General features: G+C 40.3%; 1 long non-coding RNA gene across 1 annotated transcript in view; it reads left to right on the top strand.

The window, feature by feature from the left end:
* The window catches only part of LOC139189113 (uncharacterized), a 35482-nt gene extending 12276 nt beyond the window's left edge, over window positions 1–23206 (top strand). Inside the window, exons 3-4 of the long non-coding RNA XR_011572642.1 lie at window positions 22728–22808; window positions 22917–23206. This is a non-coding gene — a long non-coding RNA (uncharacterized lncRNA). The remainder of the gene's footprint in view (window positions 1–22727; window positions 22809–22916) is intronic.

The following is a 23206-nucleotide window of genomic DNA, read 5'->3' as shown; positions in this document are numbered from 1 at the left end:
GTAAAAAAATAAGTGGAATTCAGCAAAGCCAAGGTGAATCTTTCCCATCTTATTATGAACGATTTAAATCACTTGTTGCTTCTTGTCCACAGCATCAGATGAAGGAGGAGCTACTTCTTCAATACTTTTACGAAGGTCTTTTACCACTTGAACGGCAAATGTTGGATGCTTCCGCGGGAGGAGCTCTAGTGGATAAGACACCTAGGGATGCCAAAACTCTTATTGCGAATCGAGCACTCAATGCACAACAATATGAAGGTGTTGGGCAAAGAGACACCCCACGGCCACATCATGTCAATGAGGTAAGTTCTATTTCTGAGTTACAGTCCCAAATGGCTAACCTTACGTCTATGTTATCGCAGTTGGTTGAAGGCCCCAAAACGCAAGGAACTACAATCTGTGGTGTATGCTTCATTCAAGGACACCAATCTGATCAATGCCCTCAATTAATTGAGAATGGAGGATGGGAATCGGCCAATGCTGTAGGTTATGGGAATCAAAACCAACCAAGGAATGATCCTTTCTCCAATACATACAACCCGGGATGGCGTGACCACCCCAATTTCAGATGGAGAGATGCACCACAATATGGCCAACAAAGTGGATTCCGACAACCCCCAGGTTTCTTTCCAAGGCCAATGGCACCACAACCACCTCCTCAGGCACAATCTTCCCAAACCAACCCAGGTACGTCTATGAATGATGATAAAACATATCAGTTACTAACCACCATGGCGCAGGGAATGCAGAACCAAGCAAAGGAGGTTAATGAGCTGAATAAGCAAATGGGCCAAATGGCCGAATTTTTGGGGCAATTCCGTGAAAATGGTAAGTTACCAAGCACTACGGTGGTCAATCCAAAGGGTGGCTTTGAATCTGCAAAGGCTATCACATTACAAAGTGGAAAAGAGGTGAGAAACAAGGAAGATGAGAAGATACAACTCAAAGAAGATGAGAACACCTACCCCACGGCAAGGGTACCATCACCCATGCCGCAGCCATCTAAGACATCCCATCCGTCCACCTCAGGTAAGAATGTTCCAAATGTTGTGATTTCGAACACTAATCTGCCCAATGTTCCTTTCCCTCGCAGATTTGCACAATCGAAGAAAGAAGAAAGCGAAAAGGACATTTTGGATACCTTTCGAAAAGTCCAAGTGAACATTCCTTTAATTGATGCTATTAAGCAAGTGCCCAGGTACGCAAAGTTTTTAAAAGAATTATGCACAACTAGGAAAAGAATTTCAAACAAAGAAGTTGTGAAGGTAAGTGAAAATGTATCCGCGGTTTTGCAACGGAAGTTACCTCCAAAGTGTAAGGATCCAGGGAGCTTTACTATCCCATGTGTAATTGGAAACACTAGATTTGAAAAATGCATGTTAGATTTAGGTGCTTCTATTAATGTTATGCCATATTCCATTTATGCATCAATGAACCTTGGTGAGTTAAAACAGGATGGCGTGATAATTCAATTGGCCGATCGTTCTAACGCTTATCCCAAGGGAGTCCTTGAGGATGTTTTAGTGCAGGTCAATCATCTTATCTTTCCTGCAGATTTTTATGTCTTAGAAATGGAGGATTCAAGCCATGCTCCATCATTGCCAATCTTGCTAGGCCGACCATTCATGAAAACAGCGAGAACAAAAATAGATGTGTTTATGGGAACATTAACCATGGAGTTTGATGGAGACATTATTCGTTTTAATCTTTCTGAAACCATTAAATATCCAATGGAGGACCATTCTTGTTTCGCTATTGACATTGTTGATTCTTTGGCACAGGTACATTTGGATGGAATGAACGACGATGCACTTGAAATAGCCTTAGTGCACGGCATAGGAGCAAGAAACAAGTGTGGGGGAATCCAAGCAACCCACGGCATGGAATCTGACCATATTGCCGTGCCCCCTTGTGGTGAAGTGTTTGAAATGGTCGCGGCCCTCGAGTCATTGCCATCACATTCTGGTAAGTCTTCACTCTCAATTTTAGATTCGGTTTTGGCTAACAAGTTACTTCCATCCATTGTGCAGCCACCTACACTTGAGTTGAAGCCATTACCTAGTCACTTGAAGTATGTTTTCTTGGGAGAAGATCAAACACTACCCGTCATCATATCTAGCTCACTCACGGCCCAAGAAGAAGACAAGTTGATAAGGGTGTTAAAGGAGCACAAATCTGCCATTGGATGGACCTTGGCGGATATCAAAGGCATTAGTCCCACCACGTGCATGCATCGCATCCTTTTGGAGGAGGGAGCTAAGCCATCTCGGGAGGCTCAACGTCGCCTTAATCCACCCATGTTGGAAGTAGTAAAGAAGGAGGTTATAAAATTGCTTGACTGTGGTGTTATATACCCTATTTCTGATAGTCGTTGGGTGTCTCCCGTGCAGGTTGTTCCAAAGAAGTCCGGGATCACGGTGGTGAAGAATGAAGAACAAGAGCTTGTACCCACTCGTGTGGTGACCGGTTGGCGTGTTTGTATTGATTACAGGAAGTTAAATGCCATGACAAGGAAGGATCACTTTCCGTTGCCATTCCTGGACCAAATGTTAGAAAGGTTAGCCGGTTATAAATTTTATTGCTTTCTTGATGGATATTCCGGATATAACCAAATTGTGATAGCTCCGGAGGACCAAGAAAAGACAACGTTCACGTGCCCCTTTGGCACCTTTGCATACAGGCGCATGCCATTTGGTTTGTGCAATGCCCCTGCGACATTTCAACGATGCATGGTGAGTATCTTTTCTGATTATGTGGAGAAAATTATTGAGATATTCATGGATGATTTCAGCGTGTTTGGTAATTCATTCGATCATTGCTTGAGTAATCTGACCTTAATTTTGAAACGTTGTGTTGAAACGAATCTTGTGCTTAATTGGGAAAAATGTCACTTCATGGTTAAGCAAGGTATTGTTCTAGGACATATTATTTCTGAAGAAGGCATTGAAGTGGATAAATCTAAGGTAGACCTTGTTCGTCACTTACCCCCTCCAACTTCGGTTAGAGAGGTTCGTTCGTTTCTTGGTCACGCAGGTTTTTATAGGCGTTTCATAAAGGATTTCTCCAAGATTTCACAACCACTATGCCGATTGCTTCAAAAAGAGGTGGCTTTCGAGTTTGATGATGCATGCTCCACGGCATTCAAGCAATTAAAAGAAGCTCTTACTTCGGCTCCCATTATCACACCTCCAGATTGGAGCCTTCCATTCGAGTTGATGTGCGATGCTTCGGATTATGCGATTGGTGCTGTTTTGGGGCAACGAAAGAACAAACAACCTCATGTTATTTATTATGCCTCTAGGACATTAAATGATGCTCAATTAAATTACTCCACCACTGAAAAAGAATTACTTGCTGTGGTATTTGCATTAGATAAGTTCCGATCATACTTACTTGGTACTAAAGTTATTATTTTTACTGATCATGCAGCTCTCAAGTATTTACTCACAAAAAAAGAGGCCAAGCCTAGACTAATTCGATGGATGTTGCTTCTACAAGAGTTTGACATTGAGATTTGGGATAAGAAGGGCGTGGAGAATGTGGTGGCTGACCACCTAAGTCGAATGGTGCATGAGGAAGTATCGCCAATTTCTAAAACCTTCCCCGATGAGCAACTAATGTCTATCCAGGTAAGTGAGCCTTGGTACGCGGATTTGGTGAATTATTTGGTGACTAAACAAGTTCCTAGCACCCTAAACAAATTCCAACGTGATAAACTTAAAAAGGATGCTAGATTTTATGTTTGGGATGACCCATACTTGTGGAAATATTGTTCAGATCAGGTTATAAGAAGATGTGTGCATGAATCAGATTTTCACTCAATTTTAAGTTTTTGTCACACATATGCATGTGGGGGTCACTTTGGCACCCAAAGGACAGCTTTTAAGGTTCTTGAATGTGGTTTTTATTGGCCTACTTTGTTTAAAGATGCTAGAACCTTCTGTTTAACATGTGATCGCTGCCAAAGGACAGGTAATATTAGCCAAAAAGATCAAATGCCGCAGGTACCCATCTTTGTTGTTGAAATCTTTGATGTTTGGGGTATCGATTTTATGGGTCCTTTTCCTTCATCTTTTGGTTTCACCTACATATTACTTGCCGTTGATTATGTTTCAAAGTGGGTGGAAGTGAAAGCCACTCGAACTAACGATTCTAAAGTTGTGGCAGATTTTGTGAAAACTAATATCTTTTCTAGATTTGGGATGCCTAGGGTGCTAATCAGTGATGGAGGGTCTCATTTTTGCAACCGTACCATTGGGGCATTACTCAAGAAGTATCATGTGACGCATAAGGTTTCCACACCTTACCACCCCCAAACCAATGGCCAAGCCGAGGTATCTAATCGTGAGATCAAACAGATTTTGGAGAAGACCGTTGGGCCAAATAGAAAAGATTGGAGCTTACGGCTGGATGATGCACTATGGGCGTATCGAACGGCTTACAAGACCCCCATTGGTATGTCTCCTTTTCGACTTATGTATGGCAAGCCTTGCCATCTTCCCGTGGAATTAGAACATAGAGCTCAATGGGCCATCAAGACCTTCAATTTGAATGTGGACCAAGCTGGAATTCATCGAAAGCTTCAATTGAGTGAACTTGATGAGATAAGGCATGAAGCTTATGAGAATGCTAGAATTTACAAAGAGAAGACCACGGCATTCCATGATAAGATGCTTCGAGGCAAGACTTTCGAAATTGGGCAGAAAGTGTTGTTGTTCAACTCCCGCCTTCGTCTATTCCCTGGTAAGTTACGTTCCAAATGGGTTGGCCCGTTTGTTGTTACTAATCTTTTTGTGCATGGTGCAGTCCAAATTAAGAGCTTGAGAACCGGGCAAGAATTCAAAGTGAATGGACATCGCTTGAAGCCATACTACGAGAACTTTGTGGAGCATGTTGTGGAGGAGATCCCACTGCATGTCGTGGGTTCCAAGGAGAAGTGAAGGTGTTCATCGTCCGGCTGGAAGACGTTAAAGCAAGCGCTTTAAGGGAGGCAACCCATTTATTCTGTTTGATTGTCTATTTTATTACTTGTTTAATTATTTTTGGTTATGACTTTCTATTTTGAAACATTAACAAATATGCAAAGGATTTTAACATTAAACTTCGTGGAAATGAACAGCAAACTGGGAAATAAAGAAACATAGCATAATACAAGAGGGAGCCTTCACAAAGGCTGCTTGGGAGAGGTCGTAGTAGTCGGCGAAGTCTCAGCAGTCGGTGGGGCCACGGAAGGAGGAGGTATCGGAGGTTGATCATTTGGAGCTTCACTATGCGGTGCCGCCCCAGAAGACGAAGGCAGATGCTGTTGGAACAAACCCACAAACCTCCGGTGATCAAGTAAAATCTGACCATCAGTTTCCTGCAGCTGGTCAATTTTCCTCTTCATGTTTGTGGCATAACTGTGTGCAAGCTTATGCAATTGTTTATTTTCATGCTTGAGTCCTCTAATCTCCTCTTTGAGACTTTGTATTTCAGCCACCAACGATTCAACGTGACGGGTTCGAGCAAATAGGCGTTGGGCCATGTTGGACACAGAACCCGCACACTGCACGCTAAGAGCCAAAGACTCCTTAACCGCCAATTCATCAGACCGTCTAGCGAGCAGTCTGTTATCTCTGGGAGTGACAAGGTTCCAGGCCACCACCGCAGCGGTCATGTCATTTTTCATCACCGAATCCCCAACGGTAAGAGGACCAGTAGGGGATATGAAGGACGGGCGCCATATGTTGTCTGGAGAAGGCGGGGCTGCACCTTCACCAAGGTTCAAATCAAAACGACGATCAGAAGGGCCAGACATTTTTCAGAGGTTTTGGAGAAAGAAGAGATCGGACATATTAAGATTTCGGAAGTGCAAGAAGGGAGTGTTTACAGGAGGGAGCTCAAGTGTGTTGTGGAACAAAATTAATGCCTCTATAAAAAGAAGAAATCAAAGAAGCGCTCATCAGAAATCGAAGAAGCGTCCTCTCGCAAATCGAAGAGTCGAGGCTCCTTTCTCAAAAGCCGGATTCTTTTCTCAAAAGAGGCGTTTCATTTCTCAAAAAATGGGCTTGCTCAGAAACCACGAGCCGAAACCCGGATTTCAAAAGATCAATTTGTCCAGACGTGTCGTCACTCGTCACATGCAACTTGCAGCTTTGCGGAAATTACGGGCAGCTTTGTCAGAAAGCGCGTAATTTATACTATTCATCCATCCACCGGCTACTGACAATGAGTGAGAGAATAGTTCCGGTTGTGAAGAAAAGCCCTATAAGTATCTACCTTCACCTTCCACAGCAAAGGCACACCCTCTCAGCACTTCTTCATCTCTCTGAAATGGCTTTCCAACAAACCCTCTCGAGTCACTCTGTATTTCTCATCCCCTGGGATACCCTTGCAAACAACCCATCCAGAGCACAAGTATTTCATATCATACAGGTTGAGAGCACGAGTATCTCATATCATGCTTTCTCCCTGTCCTTTCTCCAGCCAGCACTTGCTCTCGAGTACTCATCATCTTGTGTTTCCTCTTCGTCTCTTACGTATAAGGGAAGTGAAGATGATACCTCGAAGCATGTGGAGACAACGTGCTGATTCATCCTCAACTAGGGACAAGGAGAAAGAAAGCAAGAGGTGGGCACTTGGAAAGATTGAAGAAAGAAACAGACCAACACCTTTCCCTCGTGCCTGCCCGTCGTGCAGAAGAAACAAGCAGAGAAGAATGCAGCTTGCACAATCATCCCAGCGGAAGGAGTCTGAGATGAAGAACTAGAGAAGCTGCCACATCTGCTTGGAGAACAAATAAGGAATTGCAACATCGCCAAAGAGAAAAGCTTCGCCGTACAATTCCAATCCAGTTCAAGATCAAAGCTGTGGAAAGTCAACAAGATCAACTATCTCCAAAACCAGATTTGCGTTCTTAAACTCTACTCTGTCTGGTTTTTACTTTGCCATATTTGTCATGTTTATTTGTCGTTTATTATTTGCTTGTTTTTGGTGTGAGTATATGCTTGAAACATTGAGGACAATGTTTGATTTAAGTGTGGGGGGGTAACCATTGTTTTGCATGAAATTCGTAGAAATTTATCACCCATTACTTCTAGTGTTGTTCCTTGTTGTTTTAAGTATTTTTTTAAGCTGTTTTGGAGTGTTTCAGTGTGTTTTGACATAAAAAATCCGAAAATTCATAAAAATTTGAAAAATTGTTTTTGAAAATCCAAAAAAAGAGTTGTTTTTGTGCGCTTATTTGTGTCTTAGGGTACCTTCCAACACAATGATGAGGATTCGGTTTGTAATTGCATGACTGTTAAAGAGAGTTATAAACATGGATGAAAGTTTGATTTACTCTTTATTTATGCGTGGTTGTGGTTATAACTTATGAAATCACATGTAATCATAAAAGAAAAAATTAGTTTTTGTAACATGCTTGAAGGAAAGAACTCAAACTAACGCTACAACCTTGTGAGACTTGAGCTTAAACGTTTATTTGGAGAGTTAAAATCTGTGCATTCTTGTTTTCTAAAGTCGTTGCATGATCTCATTATTCTTTGCTTGGCTATTACTTAGAAGGCGTTTCATCATTTAGTTCCAAATGCTAGAACTCATGCCTATTTCATTCAAAGCATGCTATTGATTTGCATAAAACATATTCAAGATGAAGTTGTGTAGTTACCACCACCAAAGCCAAACTGCCATGTATCCCATATCGTTATATGTTTAAGTTAACCCCATTGAGCCTTGATAGCCTACATTCTTTGTTAAACCACATTATCCTTACCTAGCCTAGTTTAGGACCATCCATACCCTTGTTCTTGAAGCATAGTAAAACATGATTCAAATTGAATTTCTTTTGATTAATGTATGGCAGAAAACAAGTGTGGGGGAATTGTGAGTTATTATGCTTGTTGAAAAGAAAAGAAGAGTTGAGAAAAAAAAAAAAAAAAAAAAAAAAAGAGTTTTAAAGTGCTGCTTGTTGAAGAAAGGGTCCAAAACATAGAATTCGGCCCTAATTATTGCTTGAATTTTCCCTTCGTGTCTAAAAGCTGATTTCTGCAATCTAAGTGAATTCTAAGTTTCAATTTCATTACTTTACTTGCTATTGCTTTAAGAACGATTGTTATCCTTATCCTTCATTTGTTAGCCATCACCCCAAGCCCCGTTACAACCCTTAACTTCATCTTGAGTGTCATGCGTTTCAATATGTGGAGTTTGAATTTGGTATGAGCATATGGTGTCACTGGTTCTCGCATCTAAGTAGTAGCATTCCATTCATGAGATCATATCTAAACATGCTTATTAACTCCAGAAATTGCTTTCTTTGTGATACATATATGTGAGCGTTCGTTTTCATATCTACATCAATCTTCTCACATATAACTAGTATAGGGTGTGTAGTTAGAAAATCTGAGTGAAAATTGAGTGCATATCTTGTAAGGAATTGAGTGATTTCTCTAAGGCATGTTACTACATCAAAAACATTGTTTTAATTGATTAATTGTGAACTAGTAAGTGGTGACTATGATTAAGTATGTGCTTAAGTGTAAAGATGACTCAAATCTGTGGGGATAATGATTTTTAACGTGTCATGTGCATTGGAAATCCCTGAGGCAAATGTTGGAAGGTTTAGGTTGTGTTTTATTTGTTTTGTTTCGTTTTATCTCTTTGTTTTGCTCGAGGACTAGCAAAAGCTAAGTGTGGGGGAATTTGATAGGAGCATATTTATGCGACTTAGTTGGCTTGTTCTTGTGCATTTATGTCGTGTTTCCTTAGTTATTTTAATGTTTAAAGTCATTTTCGTGTGTTTTCAGACTCTAAGTACAAAGTATGCAAGAAGATGCATTTTTGAGGCCTTTGGAGCATGTTTCGGGCTTGGAATGGATAGCAAATGCATGGGCCAAGTGGATGGACGAATTTGAGAACTAAAGAGGCCAAGAATATGAAGAATTATGGTCCAAAAGATGAAGAAAACAGCCCAAAAATCTGTCACCCCAACTTGCATTCCTTGCCATGCAAACCACATAGAATTCCCTTTGGATTCCATGCCATGCTTGATCACTCTTGTCCCCTACATAATTTCTAATTTCATGCTTCAATTCATTTAATTATTACACTCAATTGCTTGATACCTCTTGTTCCCTTCACTCATTAGATTTTAGACAACATTTACATCCATTACATGCACCAATTGATGCTCCATCATTCACATTTGGAATCCCATGCCTTGTGTACCACATGTTGCTGCACCTTTGACCCATTTACACCTCCATTTCCATCTCTATGCAATGTACACAATCATTCATGCTCCCTAGCTTCAAGACCACTCCATTTTACCCTTCACACTTTGCATCATCACTTCATTTTCACCTTTGGACCATTGCACACCACACACACAAATTACCATGCATTTCATCCTTAACCTAACCTGATTTTCTAAGGTTTTTGGGGCCTATAAATACATGTTTACACCCCTTGGCCAAAGAACAATCCCCCATATTCATCATTTTATCACAGAAATTCGTCCATACACACCCTAGGAAGCAAAACACCCAAAAAACACCATTCTAGTGCCTAGAAAACATAACAGCCACTCCACCTTCTTCCACCCTCTTTGCCTAGTTCTCTACCACTCCCCAACCATCAAACACTCTTCCACTCTCACCCTAAACCCTTCCACAAAATTCCCCATCCATTCTACACCATAAATCCACCCAAAAATTTGTCCACAAGCTTCATGCCGCAACAAGGAGGAAGGGAGATCCATTGATGCACTTGCTTTCCAAGTTGGAGCATTTTAGGTGTTTTCTTTCCTTTGATTTTAATGTCTAATTTTATGTATCTTTGTATTGCAAGAATGAGGAACTAAACCCCCTTAGTTGGGGGGTGATTCGAAACCATGTACATGCTTGCAATATGATTTGATTACATTCAGTTTGTATTTCATAAGTTGCGGATTCAATTCGTTCATCTACTTGATTGATAACTTATTTGTGTATATTTATTGAGAGTGCACGCTTAGTTTTCATGCATGAATATGATGCTAGATTATGAGGGAGTTTCACCTAATAGTTACAATCTTATAATCACAAGTACTGAAGGTCGCTTGAAAACGATCGCGTTGAATGAATTCTTGGCACTAGTTTCATGCTCATCATAGTAACGAATGCCTCGTCAACACTTATAGTTCTCATTGTGCTTCATGATTCTTGATTGTATCTTTATTGTGCTCATCACGTAAGGAACCTTTGAGGAATGCTTTGAATTGTTGTATGCGCTTTTCCATCAAATTCATTAACTTAAGGAGAACTTGAAGGTTAATTTAAGCGTATCTAATTAACTTGGGGTGTTGAGTTTCATAATTTATTGAAAGAACAACTGAAAATCATTTTGTTTGCAAGTGTGTCATGTGTGGAGAAGAACCTCCTAACTAGCCTTTTATCCATCCTTTTCATCCAAAAACGTTTTACAATCTGTTTTGTTTTAAAGTTTCTGTTTTGTTTTCAATTTTCGTCCAAAACAAATCCCCCTTTATTTTGAAGTCTTAGATTAGTTAGAAAGTGTTTTGATTTGTGTTTCTAAGTGTTTTGATTCAAGTTTTCATCCAACTTCGTCCAAGTTCTTGTTAGGTTCTCAAAACTGCCCAGAAAGTGGTTTTTAGGCAGTTTTGAGTCATTAGGTTGCTGTTTTGAGTTTTATGTTTGTTTAAGTATTTTAAAGTATAGTTTTGCATTCTTTGAGTCTAGTTTAGTGTTTTAAATTTTGTTTTTATGTTTTTAAGTCAGTTTTCAAGTGTTTAGCAATCCCTCCTAATCCCCGGCCTAGAACGATCCCTACTTACATACTTTACTACATTTGATAAAAAGAGGGTTTAATTTTGTGTGTTAACTTATTTTTCACATCACTCTCCAAATGTTAAGCTTCGCATTTACCCCTCCGAAGTTTCATCTATCAACACTATATCATTTGCGAAAAGCATACACCAAGGAATATCATCTTAAATATGTCCTGTTAACTCATCCATTACCAACGCAAAAAGGTAAGGACTTAAAGATTGTTGATGCACAAAATCAGTGAGGACTTTGGTACAACAGAAAGTATTAAGTTTGTGATCTTCGCTAGATTGCTCTGGTCATTAGTGTGGATAAGTATGTAAATGGATAGAGACAGGAAAGCAAACACAAGATGTACGTGGTTCACCCAGATTGGCTACGTCCACGGAGTAGAGGAGTTCTCATTAATTGTGAAGGGTTTACACAAGTACATAGGTTCAAGCTTTTCTTTAGTGAGTACAAGTGAATGATTTAGTACAAATGACATTAGGAAATAGTGTGGGAGAATGATCTCGTAATCACGAAACTTCTAAGTACCGAAGTGTGGTATCGTCTTCACTTGCTTTATCTGTCTCATAGGTAGATGTGGCATCTTCTCTGGAAGTACTCTTCCTCCATCCAGGGGTGGTATCTTTAACTGGTGGAGATGCACAAGGTAATGTATCAATTTCACTTGAAGCTTACTTGTAGTTTCAGGCTTGGTCAAGCGCGATACAAACCATGTAGTAGAAGTCCCCCAAGTCGCCGAGCTAGGGGATCTGCTGAAAGAGGTGACAGACAAAGTAAGCAATCAGAGCTCCAAGCAATCAGTCCCAGATCAGAAGTTTGATTTCGAGTTCCGGCTGATTGTTCTCATTCTCCCTATCTTGCAGGCAGCATGAAGGATAAAGAGAAGAAAAAGGAGAATAGATGATATGAGATACTTTTGATTTTGAAGAAGTAACTTTCCACAGGCTTATTCTTGAACTGGGCTGAAGGGTTTTCTGGTTTCCTCCATAGTATAAGGCCGACTGAAGAATTTAAGGGTCAAAACAAGTCCATCAAATCTAGAGTACGTTCGACCCTGCTGATATGGGATACTTTTGCTGTTGACAAAGTAGTGGATGTATCGGCACGTGTTCTGTTACGCTTGTCTCCACATGCTTTCTTGTATGACTGATTGCTCACTTTCTCTTTGTCTTGCAGGTAAGAACAAGGCCAAAGGAAAAGACAGGGAAAAAGCATGATATGGGATACTCTTGCTTTTAACCCTGATGATATGACATATTCTTGCTCTGGTGTAGCTTGTTTGTAGAGGTATTATCGGGGGGAAAGAAAGCTGAGTATTTCGAGAAGCTTCGTTGAGAGTGCCCTCTCAGATATGAGGAAGGGTTAAGCATTTTTGTAGGTCTGCCTGTCTGTTGAGGATGGAGGTCGACATATATAAGAGTCTCCCTAACAACAAGTAGTAATGTTATTCCTTTACCCTGCTTGGTCATAGCACGGTAGTGGGAGCTGTCAGCTTCATGTGTGTCAGAGCACTTTGAAAAAGTGGTCTGTGGTATCTGGAAAGCTGATGTTGCATGTGAAGATTACAGACAAGCTTTATCCAAGGAGATCTGGCTCTCGAAGTTGAGAAAGTGGTGCCTCTTCGATTTTCAAACAAGAAATCATGTCGGGGATCTGTCTCTCAAGATTCGGAGAATGGTGCCTCTTCGATTTTTGAGAAAGCAATCCTGCTGGGAGTCTGGCTCTCGAGATTCGGAGAGCGGTGTCTCTTCGATTTTTGAGAAAGTAATTATGTTGGGAGTCTGGCTTTCGAGATTCGGAGGGCGGTGCCTCTTTGATTTTGGAGCAAGCAATCTTGTTGGGTGTGTTTTCTCGAATATGAGTAAAGGTTGGGCATGTTTGCTAGTCTACCTTGCCACGGAGCACAGAGGTTGACACACAGGGACTTTCCAATTATCCAGCAGTGGTGCTGTTCCTTTACCCTTGTAGGTAATAATATGGTAACTAGACCTTCAAAATTTATGTGTCTAAACTTTGTTAGTGCTATTTCTTTGCTACCCTTCTTGGTCATAGCGATGTAGTGGGAGCTGCAAGCTTCACGTGTCTAAACTTTGTCAGAGATCTTTGGCAAAGTTATCTGTGGTACCCATGAGCTGATGGTGCGTGTGGAAAGTGGATGATTGAACAGTAAGATTCACATGTTTTCTACTTTACCAGAAATCTTCAACAGAATGCCCGTAATTTCAGCAAAGCTGAGTGTGCATGTGACAGGTGCTGACAAGGCTGAAAAAAGCAGGTGCCTCTTCAATTTCTGAGATTGGCCCTCGTGGTTTCTGAGCAGCCCAGCTTTTGAGAAAGCAAGCGCCTCTTCGATTTCTGAGATCGGCCTTTGTGGTCTTTGAGCAGCCCAGCTTTTGAGAAAGCAAACGCCTCTTTGATTTCTGAGATCGGCCCTCGTGGTCTCTGAGCAGCCCAGCTTTTGAGAAAGCAAACGCCTTTTCGATTTCTGGGCAGGTGCCTCTTCGATTTCTGAAGCTCCGTCGAGTGCAGATTTTTATAGAGGCTGGCATTAAGTTCCAAAGCACACTTGAATCTCCACCAGTAGAAGCTCCCTTTTTGCACTTCTAAGATCTTTATTTATCCGACCTCTTCTCTCTTCAACACCTTTGAAAATGTCTGGCCCGTCCGACCGTTGTTTTGACTTGAACCTTGTTGAAGAGGCAGCCACGCCTTCTCCAGACAACATTTGGCGCCCATCCTTCTTATCCCCTACTGGTCCTCTTACCGTTGGGGATTCCATGATGAAGAATGATATGACCGCTGCGGTGGTGGCCAGGAACCTTCTCACTCCCAAAGATAACAAACTACTTTCCAAACGGTCTGATGAATTGGCTGTTAAGGATTCTCTGGCTCTGAGTGTTCAGTGTGCAGGTTCTGTGTCTAATATGGCCCAATGCCTATTTGCTCAAACCCGCCAAGTTGAATCATTGGCGGCTGAAGTGATGAGTCTCAAACAGGAGATTAGAGGGCTCGAGCATGAGAAACAGTTGCACCAGCTCGCACATGACTATGCTACAAACATGAAAAGGAAGCTTGACCAGATGAAGGAATCTGATGGTCAGGTTTTACTTGATCATCAGCGGTTTGTAGGTTTGTTCCAAAGGCATTTATTGCCTTCGTCTTCTGTGGCTGTACCGCGTAATGAAGCTCTAAATGATCAACCTCTGATACCTCCTCATTCTAGGGTTCTGTCTAGTATTGAGGCTCCAAATGATCCCCCTCCGGTGCCTTCTCTTTTGGGGGCTCTACCGACTGCTGAGACTTCTCCTAAGCAACCTTTGTGAAGGCTCCCTCTTGTTTGTTTATTTTGACTCATGTATATGTACATATTTGTAACTTTTCGGAGATATCAATAAATAAGCTTTGCTTCATTTCAACGTATTGTGTTAAATACACCAAAGCATTCTTCACTGAGTGGGGTCGGCTATATGAATCTTAGAACGCCATTGTGCTTGGTCCTGTGTCATGTCCTCCGTTAGATCCAAGTACTCTAAGTCTTTTCTTAGAGTCTCATCCAAAGTTTTCCTAGGTCTTCCTCTACCCTTTCGGCCCTGAACCTCTGTCCCGTAGTCGTATCTTCTAATCGGAGCATTAGTAGGCCTTCTTTGCACATGTCCAAACCACCGTAACTGATTTTCTCTCAGCTTTCCTACAATTTCGGCTACTCCTACTTTACCTCGAATATCCTTATTCCTAATCTTATCATTTCTCGTGTGCCCACATATCCAACGAAGCATCCTCATCTCCGCTACACCCATTTCGTGTACATGTTGATGCTTCACCGCCCAACATTCTGTGCCATACAACATCGCTAGCCTTATTGACGTCCTATAAAATTTTCCCTTGAGCTTCAGTGGCATATGGCGGTCACACAACACGCCGGATGCACTCTTCCACTTCATCCATCCAGCTTGTATTCTATGGTTGAGATCTCCATCTAATTCTCCGTTCTTTTGCAAGATAGATCCTAAGTAGCGAAAACGATCGCTCTTTGGTATTTCCTGATCTCCGATCCTCACCCCTAACTCATTTTGGCCTCAATTTGCATTGAACTTGCACTCCATATATTCTGTCTTTGATCGGATTAGGCGAAGACCTTTAGATTCCAACACTTCTCTCCAAAGGTTAAGCTTCACATTTACCCATTCCTGAGTTTCATCTATCAACATTATATCGTCTGCGAAAAGCATACACCAAGGAATATCATCTTGAATATGTCATGTTAACTCATCCATTACCAACGCAAAAAGGTAAAGACTTAAGGATGAGACTTGATGTAATCCTACAGTTATGGGGAAGCTTTCGGTTTGTCCTTTATGAGTTTTTACGGCAGTCTTTGCTCCTGCATACATATCCTTTATAGCTTGGATATATGCTACTCGTACTCATTTCTTCTCTAAAATCCTCCAAAGAATGTCTCTTGGGACCCTATCATACACTTTTTCCAAATCTATAAAGACCATGTGTAAATCCTTTTTCCCATCTCTATATCTTTCCATCAATCTTCGTAAGAGATAGATTGCCTCCATGGTTGAGTGCCCTGGCATGAACCCGAATTGGTTGTCCGAAACTCGTGTCTCTTGCCTCAATCTATGTTCAATGACTCTCTCCCAGAGCTTCATTGTATGACTCATTAGCTTAATACCCCTATAGTTCATGCAATTTTGTACATCGCCCTTATTCTTGTAGATAGGCACCAAAGTGCTCTTTCGCCACTCATTTGGCATCTTCTTCGTTTTCAAAATCCTATTGAAAAGGTCAGTGAGCCATGCTATACCTGTCTCTCCCAAGACTTTCCACACTTCGATCGGTATATCGTCTGGGCCCACTGCTTTTCTATGCTTCATCTTCTTCAAAGCTACAACCACTTTTTCCTTCCTGATTCGACGATAAAAGGAGTAGTTTCTACACTCTTCTAAGTTACTCAACTCCCCTAAAGAAGTACTCCTTTCGTGTCCTTCATTGAAAAGATTATGAAAATAATCTCTCCATCTGTCTTTGACCGCGTTCTCTGTAGCAAGAACCTTTCCATCCTCATCCTTGATGCACCTCACTTGGTTTAGGTCCCTTGTCTTCTTTTCCCTTACTCTAGCTAGTTTATAGATATCCAACTCTCCTTCTTTAGTATCTAGTCGCTTATACATATCGTCATAAGTCGCTAACTTAGCTTCTCTCATAGCTTTCTTTGCCTCTTGCTTCGCTCTTCTATACCTTTCACCATTTTCATCGGTCCTGTCCTTGTATAAAGCTTTACAACATTCCTTCTTAGCCTTCACCTTTGTTTGTACCTCCTCATTCCACCACCAAGATTCCTTTTGGTGTGGAGCAAAGCCCTTGGACTCTCCTAATACCTCTTTTGCTACTTTTTGGATACAACTAGCCATGGAATCCCACATTTGGCTAGCTTCCTCCTCTCTATCCCACACACACTGGGTGATTACTTTCTCTTTGAAAATGGCTTGTTTTTCTCCTTTTAGATTCCACCATCTAGTCCTAGGGCACTTCCAAGTCTTGTTCTTTTTTCTCCCTCTTTTGATATGTACATCCATCACCAATAAGCGATGTTGATTAGCCAAGCTCTCTCCCGGTATAACTTTGCAATCCTTACAAGTTATACAATCCCCTTTCCTCATTAGAAGAAAATCTATTTGTGTTTTTGACGACCCACTCTTGTAAGTGATCACGTGTTCTTCTCTCTTCTTAAAGAAGGTGTTGGCTAAGAAGAGATCATATGCCATTGCAAAATCCAAGATAGCTTCCCCATCCTCGTTTCTCTCCCCAAAACCATGGCCACCATGAAAACCTCCATAGTTGCATGTCTCTCTGCCCACGTGTCCATTTAAATCTCCTCCTATAAATAACTTCTCCGTCTGGGCAATTCCTTGCACCAAGTCTCCAAGGTCTTCCCAAAATTTCTCCTTCGAACTCATATCCAACCCTACTTGAGGTGCGTACGCACTAATCACATTGATGAGTTCTTGTCCTATTACAATCTTGATTGCCATGATTCTATCTCCTACCCTCTTGACTTCTACAACATCTTGTGTCAAGGTCTTGTCCACGATGATGCCAACACCGTTTCTTACGAAGATTGATGGAAAGATATAGAGATGGGAAAAAGGATTTACACATGGTCTTTATAGATTTGGAAAAAGCGTATGATAGGGTCCTCTAAAAAAACAATCACCAGAAAATATTACAGCTATGTTTCTTTTTATTGTATTTTCTTTAGAGCAACTCCACCCATGGAGCCTTTCCCCTGGCAATCCACTATTGAATCCACCCTTTTGAACAATAACTGCCTTTAATGAATAGTAACTGCCATTAATGAACAGTAATTGCCATTTGCATCTCCACCCTTGGAGCCCTCCCCCTGGCAATAGGCAATAAAATATTAGTTTTTTTTGTTTGTTTAAATAATACAAAATAAAATTATTTGTAATTTCGGATAAAATTTTTTAAATCGTTCTCGTTGCGCCACGTGTCATTTTATAAAAAAAAACAATTATTTAGCGATGGATTTCGATAAGATTTTTATCCAATGTCATCGTGCCACGTGTCGTTATCTTTTGAGAATCTTTGACGATAGATTTTGATCAGATTTTAACTCGTTCAAAATTGCGCCACGTGTCATTATCCGAAAATATAATTATTGGAGATCGATTTCGATAAGATTTTTATCCAATACGATCGTGCCACGTGTCATTATCTTTTCAGAATCTTTGAGGATAGATTTCGATCAGATTTTTAACGAATGACGGCATGCCACGTGGCCTTATCTACAATCCAATCCTTTCTGAATCGTCCATATAATCCACCATCCATCCTCACAAATCTCACACCAATTTTCTCAACATCTCTATCTCATTATTCATAGTTTCTGCTTCTTCTTCACCATCCATCATTACAATGTCTTCTTCTTCATCAAGGATGATGTGGGAAATCGATCAGCAAGAGGAAGAATTATTTAACCAATCTAAAGGAATGTTCAACCTTCAGATAACCGAAAATGAGATGGAAGAGGATGAGGAGCGTAGAAGGAGAGATGACGAAACAAGAATGGCTAGAGCCTCACATTCCCGTCGAGTCATCCAGACTGTTGCTCAGATATGCAGGCCCAACCGTTCAAGAAACCTTGATAGAAGCAGGCAACGACGGGGTGAAGAGCTGTTGGACGATTACTTTGTCCATAACAGTGCATTTCCTGATACGTGCTTCAGACGCCGTTTTAGAATGGAACGACATTTGTTCAACAGAATCATGACTGATGTTTGCAACCATGATTCTTACTTTGTGCAAAAGCAGGATGCTTGTGGTGTTATGGGTCTCCTGCCTGAGCAAAAAATCACTGCTGCTTTGCGGATGCTTGCGTATGGAGCATCTGCAGACCAAGTGGATGAGATAACGAGGATGGGGAAATCAACCATTCTTGAGGCCCTGATGAGGTTTTGCGGAGCAGTCGAATCTTTGTATACCGCAGAGTACCTCCGAAAACCTACTCGCTGGGACTTGCAAAGGCTTCTGAAGAAGGGCGAGATGCGAGGTTTTCCTGGGATGATAGGAAGCATCGATTGTATACACTGGACGTGGAAAAACTGTCCAAGTGCATGGCAAGGCGCATATGGGGACAAAAAAGGATCAAAATCTATCATTTTGGAGGCAGTGGCATCTTTTGATACATGGATATGGCACGCCTTTTTCGGGGTTCAGGGGGCTCAAAATGATCTCAACGTCCTTGCCCAATCCCCAGTGTTCAACGACATCCTGCAAGGAAAGGCACCAAAAGTCACGTACGTCGTCAACGGACGTAGGTACGAAGGGGCATACTACCTAGCTGACGGCATTTACCCACGGTGGGAAACATTTGTCAAAACAGTGCCACGTCCGCGAAGTGCAAAGGAAAAACACTTTGCAACCTGTCAAGAGGGGTGCAGGAAGGATGTGGAGCGTTGTTTTGGTATCCTTCAAGCTCGTTGAGCGATCGTCAGGGGTGCTGCCAGAATGTTCGATGTAGAGTCACTTCGATCCATCATGATGACGTGCGTCATTCTTCACAACATGATTGTGGAAGATGAGTTCGATTATGATGCGGTTGATGAATATGAGCCAGAGGCAGACACGATGAACAATTCAAGAACATGGATATATTGTGCGCATGATGCCACCGAAGAACCCGTGCAACACGACCCATTAGAAAGGGATGGACGTTACAATGAAAGGGTCATTCAACGATATACTGCACTTCAAAGGTCATCTATGCACATTGATCGGCAAATTGACTTGACAGAGCACCAGTGGGCATTGAAACAAGCTGAAGATACTTAAGTTTATTTAGTATGTTTGTTTGTATTTGGTGTGTTTATGTAATTTTATTTGGTGTGGTTTTTGTAGTGAGTTTTTTATTATTTCGTATGTTTATGTAATTTTATTTGGTGTGAATTATTTGGTATATTTATGTAATTTTATTTGGTGTGTTTTTTGTAGTGAGTTTTTTATTATTTTGTATGTTTATGTAATTTTATTTGGTGTGTTTATGTAATTCCAATTGGTGAGTTTTTTAGTTTTATTTGGTGTGTTTTGTAATTTCATTATACGTGAACAATTTGATGAATAAAGATTCTATTATTAGGATAAATATATTACGAAATTAAATACATGTACTCTCACTTTGAATAAAGTACTAACTTCAATAAAATGGAAACAACATAAATAATAAATTACATAAGTACCCTATTCCGATTACATGGAAACAACATAAATAATAAATTACAACCCAAAGTGATTGGAAAACTATGGGCTCCGATTACAAAAGTACCCTATTCCTCACCACTTAACCGATCTGTGGTGCTAGGATCATCTTGTCTTGTTGTGCTAGGACCATCTTGTCTTGATCTCGCTTCTCTTGCACGCCTCCTTTGCACCACATCCGCTTTCTTCGACTGCCAAAAATATTTAGAATTTGGAGACATCCCTTCTAAACGCGTGTTCATAATGTCACGATCTCGTTGTGTAATTCTTTCTTCTCTAAGCAACTCCCTTTCTTGCCTAAGTAGATCTCTTTCCCCTGTTCAGCTTGAAATGCTTGTTGAATAGCTGCAGCTTTTACCTCATCTCTAGCCTTGTCAACCTCATATTTCGCCAATTCCCGCGCCAACGTCAATTCACCTTGACGAGCAAGTTCTTGCATGTACTTTCCATAATCATTCTTGGAAGCACTCCCTTTCCTCTTTGAAGCCTTCTTACCTAGAGGCCTAATTGGATAACGGGTCGACCCCGACGCTTGTTCAGGAATGGGCGTTTCAGGCACTTCTTCTCCATCTTCTTCATCAACATGGGAGCCATGATCGGGTGTAGAGTGTGGAGGGGTGCTATGTACAAAGGTGCTGTGTAGAGGGATGCTGTTCATGCATACTTCTGGACCAATAGGCACAACTTTAAATTTAGGACAATCTTTAACAATATTCCAACATTCCCACCGGGTGAATGATTTGTTTCTTGATTTGATTTTGGCACCATACCATGCTTGTGTTTGAAGTTGCTACAAATAATAATATTGAGACTATTAGGTAACAAATAAATAATAATAATAATGAAATTAGGTAACAAATAAATAATACAAATAAATAATAATAATGAAATTAGGTCACAAATAAATAATACAAATAAATAATAATAATGAAATTATTAGGTAACAAATAAATAATACAAACAAATAATAATAATAATGAAATTAGGTCACAAATAAATAATACAAATAAATAATAATAATGAAATTATTAGGTAACAAATAAATAATACAAACAAATAATAATAATGAAATTAGGTCACAAATAAATAATAATAATGAAATTATTAGATAACAAATAAATAATACAAACAAATAATAATAATGAAATTAGGTCACAAATAATAATAATAATGAAATTAGGTAACAAATAAATAATACAAACAAATAATCTTACCTCATCCGCATAATTTGCCCCACTTCGAACATTACTACTAGCTTGTGTCAAGGCATCTCTCCACGTACTAAAGGAATGGCAAAGTATTTTCCAACGACTGGACATCGATTCTTTGGTTCTTTTCCCACTCATTTGCTCAAGAAATTTGGTATGAATTAAACTCCACATTTCTCGCAACTGCATCTCATTACCCGTAAGGGAATTATGAGTAACTTCAACCCAGCTAGTGCACAACGCAACATCTTCAAGAAGCGACCAATTCGTACCTGCATCAGTAGTCATTTTGTGGAAAAAAAAATTGGATTGAAACTTTGAGAGAAAGATAAGAATTTGATTGAAAGTGGTTGAGAAAATATGAAATTGTGGTGTAAGGTAGATGGAGAAGAAGTGGTATTTATAGAAAAGTAAAAACAATTTTTTACAAATTTTTTTCAGATTTTTTACAATTTTTTTGGATTTTTTCCATTTTTTTTTAATTTTTTTTTCAAATAATTAATTTCTGCTGTTGGATTTAAAAAAATTTGAATTCCAACACTCCAGATTGTGCCACGTGTCAAAACGGTAACTTTTCTTAATTTTAAAACTATTTTTTCTTTATTTATAAAGCATATTAATATCGACCGTTGATCTCAGATCGAACGGTTGATATTAAATCAGATTTTTTTTATTTTTTTTACCATTGAGATCCAACGGTCCAAATGAAGGAGCCGTTGAGATCGAACGGACCGTGGAAAGTCACGTGGCTTCCCAACTGTAACTGTGAAAGGCTGAAAAGTTGTCTGTTTTTCTGAAAAGCTGTCGGGCGACGTGCCCTCACGCGCGAGTGGGGTACACGCGCCTGACAGAAAAAAATAAAAAATGGGCTTGGAGCTCAGGCTCCGGGGCTGTCACAAATTGACAGGCCCCTGCTCGGGCCTTCTCCACGAGCTCGGGCTCTTCATGGCTGGAGCAACTTGACAGGCCCTCGGGCCTTTTCTTCTCCCCTGTCCCCCGGCCTATTTACAAGGCTGGAACTGCTCTCATGGCTGGAGCAACTTGACAGGCCCTCGGACCTTTTCTTCTCCCCTGTCCCCCGGCCTATTTACTAAGAGTGAACTGCACTGTGGTTTCACTGATTTTGTTCCCGGTCATTTGGAGTTACATTTCTTCTGTTGACAAATACCTGCTGATATGACGTTCAGTTGTGCTGAGTAAACTTTTGCAGTCTGAAAATTATACGTCTGCATGTCTGGTGGGTTGGTTTAGATCTTTGAAAATGAAAGGGGTGTGGACTTCTTGTCCGCCCTTATATTTTTATTGTTCTGTGCAATAAAAATTTATCTCTTCTTGAAAAATAAAAAATGAAAAGGGTGTGCATGAGCCATAAATTTGTAATTAAAATGGTGTAATTGGAGGTTGAGGTGCTGGATATCTTTCTTCTGCCAAAGATGGGATCTTGTTTTATGGCAGTATATATGAGGTTGCTTACTGTTTGCCAGTGCATTTGATATTGCAAAATATCTGCAGTGCAGTTGATAGTTTACCAGCTTTTAATTAGTATATTAGATCACTTGGGCAATAATATTTTTCATGTCTAAAAAGGAGATTAGCATTGAAAGTACAATTTTTTTCGAATTTTACTTGAAATTATGGCAATCAAGTTTTTACTTTCTATTTAGTAAATGCTCTGGTCTTCTGACTGACAAAACCTATTTACGGATACAGTTTAGATACTGATTAGGTTAGTCTGGCTTCAAATGTTCGCTAAAGGTGAACACTTTCTGTAGTATACTTGGGTTTGCTTTACACAACATCCTTTTGGAATATAATTGTGGGCAATGTGTGTATTTGTTAAGTAGTTGAAATAAGTAGTTAAAACTTAAAATTGATAGTTAATCTGGAACTTGAGATCTCTTTCTTTGGCCTGTTGAAACAGTTCAAGTTGAATTGTTTCGATCTTGAGATTGCTGGCCGTGGAAGTCTTTTATTCGTGGATCTAATGCTTTGAGACTAACTGGTAATTTCTGTTACTTATTATAAGTACTCTATGCAATGACCATCCTTATTTTCTATTGCTGTACTTAATGAGTGATGTATTGTGATCACTAATATTCGGACTTTGCAGATACTGGACATGTGTTCAATAAGAAGGAAAGAGAATCGGGCTTCGCATCTTTAATTCCTCTAAGCAAGTTTTCTGACCACCGTGAAGGATATCTTGTGAATGACATATGTATCATTGAGGCCAAGGTTGCAGTCCATAAGTCTGAAATCAAGCTTTTAGAAGACCCAAAAAGTTGTAGTGTTGCACATGTGGAGCCCTTGGATGAAACCATAAAGGAGCAGCAAATTAGGCCACAAGTTATGGAGAGGTGCCGACCACTAGGCCTGGCATTTTGGACCCAACATGTTAAC

Source organism: Malus domestica, chromosome 11, assembly GCF_042453785.1.
Source record: "Malus domestica chromosome 11, GDT2T_hap1".
NCBI classification, from domain to species: domain Eukaryota; kingdom Viridiplantae; phylum Streptophyta; class Magnoliopsida; order Rosales; family Rosaceae; genus Malus; species Malus domestica.
Note: the sequence above shows the minus strand (reverse complement) of the source record. Positions and strands in the feature narration are given on the sequence as shown.